Here is a 3,077-nt window from a genome sequence, read left to right on the forward strand (position 1 = left end):
CCTTCTGAGTGCAAGACACCCAGGTCCTGGTTAGTGAAATGAGGCTGATACTTATCATACAGGAAGCTGTGAGGATTGAATGAGACAGTGACTGAGAATGAACCCCATTGAGGGTGACAAAATATACCACTTTCCTTTTCACATCCAAGGCAGATGTCACAAATTCATGATAGCGTTTTTCACAGGGAGGCCTGATTCAGCCCCTGAAACATTCTCAATATAAAGTAGCAAGTAGTATCTGAAATAAAATATTATTCTTAAATAGGATCTAGGCACCGACCTAACTCTCTAACCCCCAAAAAACTCTTTGTTGGGAGTCCCAAGACATTTCAAGGGCTTATTAAACTGGTCTCTGTGAGCATATTCTGTAACTTCCAGGTATTCTGTTAGGATACTGTTATCTAAACAGTGCACAGCAAAACTTTGGTTCATGGGGAGGACATTCATTTCCTTGAGTTCTTTGCCAATTTTTGATGTAGGGAAGTTGCGGGTGGGGGCTCTGGTAACCATGGTGTAGAGAGGAGGGAGGACAGTTGTGTGTGTGTGTGTGTGTGTGTGTGTGTGTTGTGTGTGTGTGTGTGTGTGCATGTGCATGCAGAAATAGAGTGGGTGGGGTTGTGGATGGGGTTGTAAAGGGTCTATTTCTCTATAGGGTGAGGGGGAGGTATGTGCTTCTCTGAGAGTTCCCACAGGGACACAGGCCTATGTTAACTGAGCAAAGGTTTAGAAATATTGTGTTACTAGAGGCCTGGTGCACGATATTAGTGCACGGGGGGGGGGGGTCCCTCAGCCCAGCCTGCGCCCTCTTGCAATCCAGGACCCTTTGGGTAGGATCCCTAGGCCTTGCCGGCGATCAGGGTCTATCAGGGCTTTCCTTCCCCCAGCTGCTGGCAGCTGGCCCCGCCCCTGCCACTGCCACTGCTTGGCATCTGTGTGGCACTGCCCCTCCAGCCCCTGCCTCTGCGGGTGACAGGAGTAGAGTGTGATTGCTTGGCTGGCCTGGGCCTCCCTCTGAGGGGCGATTGTGGGGCAATGGCGGGGCCCCCTGACCAATCGCATTGCACCCGCCTTGGCTGGCCTGGCACTAGTGCGTGTTATAGTGTGATCGTCTGGAAGGTCGTCCAGATGGTTGTTCTGTTGTTCGTTCGTTCGGTTGATTTGCATATTACACTTTTATTATTATAGAAGATGGTATTCAACCCCAAAATCTTCTGTGTTTAGTAGAGTAAAGATGAAGGGAAAGAGAAAACTTTCTTCTGTCTGCTTCTTTCTCTTTCACTCTCCCAACTGATCAGACTGACTTGGGAAGCTCAGGATGAAATGGAAATGGATTCTTCTCAAAACAGCCATAGGTCCTATTGAGACACACAGACACACACACCACATCATCACCACCACAACCAATGTTTTCAGCAGTGTTCATACAAGAGACATTGCAAAGATGCCGGAAACATTTCCTGGGTCAGCAAAACTCTGAACACATACATGATGTCTGGTAGTGACACCATCTTCTCATTGTTTTATTGAATCTTTTTTTTTCTTTTTAACTGATGGAGGAAATGGGTCACATTCTCTTCCTTTCCTCCTTTCCCCTAATAGCTGTCTACATGTACACTTTTCTATTTACTTGGTGTCAAGGAACAAAATTCTCATTATTTTCTGGCATATAAACTTCTGTCTTTAATGCCTATATGACAGCCTCAGGGAAATCTCTTTTCCTAGCCCTACTTCGTCCTTCCGAGGAAGAATCTGTTTGTGGAGGCCTCTCTTAGTGCAGGCTATAAGAGGCCAGGAGGTTATTGGTTAAAATTTGGGATTTCTATACTTTCTGTATGCTTCTTTTTTCTCTTGCTCATTGTATGACATTGGCACATCTTGATTTTTGCTGATTATTTCAGAATACTTCTCTATTTAAAGAGGTAATTTGTGTGTGTGTGTTTGTGTGTGTGTTTGTGTTGAGAAGGGAAATGAAGGAAGAAAGGAGGATAGGAAAGCAAATATAGGGGTGGAAATATGGCAAATTCCTGCTGGGCCAGCAACATTGGCCAGTGTTACCAAAGAAGGAACCCAGGAAGGATTTTCTAAAGCAGAATTCTGGATTTTCTAAAGGTGTGGCTGCTTGGCTATGTGGAGAGCTGGGTTTCCCAATTCTAGAGGACTCCGAATCACAGGGTGAGATGTTTGCACTTAATGGAGAGTGAAGAGCAATCAAAGCTACACAAGCCAGGGAGTGCCATGTGCAGGCTGGCCCAGAGGTGGGGGATGGGTATGGGTGGGGGAGCTCGGTGGGGAGGTGCATAGGTACTGTTGGAATTCCCCAAGCAGAGGGAGAAAGACTTGAACTGTGATGGGGCAGTCGGAGAGGTACACTTCAGAGATTTATACACAGCCACTGCTTGGAGGGGAGTCAGGGAAGAGGGGGGAGACAGAGGCAGAGCCTCCAGAGTGAGGAGGGTACATCTGAAAGGTGACAGGGCCTTCAGGGGAGCAGGAAGATCAGAAGGAAGGAGAGATTTTGTGTGGAGGGGATGATTTTGTTTTACATAGGTAGAGCTGATAGTGCCAGCAGAAGGCTTGGCAGGAAACATCCAGTTTGACACGATATGTGTGGGTCAGGCCTTCAGGAAAGGAGCTAAGATGTGGCTATAAGCTCATCTGCATGGAGGGGAAGATTGAGAGATGAGACACTGAGGGATCATGATTAGTTAGAAACTTTGGATCTCTAAAATCCATGTTGACATTTTAAGGATTGATCTGTTATCTATCTATCTATCTATCTATCTATCTATCTATCATCTATTGTCTCGATAGATAGATAGATATCCTATCTAATAATAGACAAACATGGTAATTGACCATACCTTCGCTACGCCTCTCATTGGCTAATCAGTGTGATATGCAAATTAACTGCCAACAAAGATGGTGTCTAATTTGCATACTGCAGGCAGGGCGGGACAGCGCGAGCCGCCAGCGCGAGCCGCCATCCAGGCCCCTGTGGGCTACCCCAGAAGCCGCCTGCCTGCCGCTGTGATCAGATCTGGTCCGGGCCGCAGGCAGGCGGGCCCCCGGAGGCCCAG

This window comes from Myotis brandtii, unplaced genomic scaffold (genome assembly GCF_000412655.1).
Source record: "Myotis brandtii unplaced genomic scaffold, ASM41265v1 scaffold1144, whole genome shotgun sequence".
In the NCBI taxonomy this organism is placed as follows: Eukaryota; Metazoa; Chordata; class Mammalia; order Chiroptera; family Vespertilionidae; genus Myotis; species Myotis brandtii.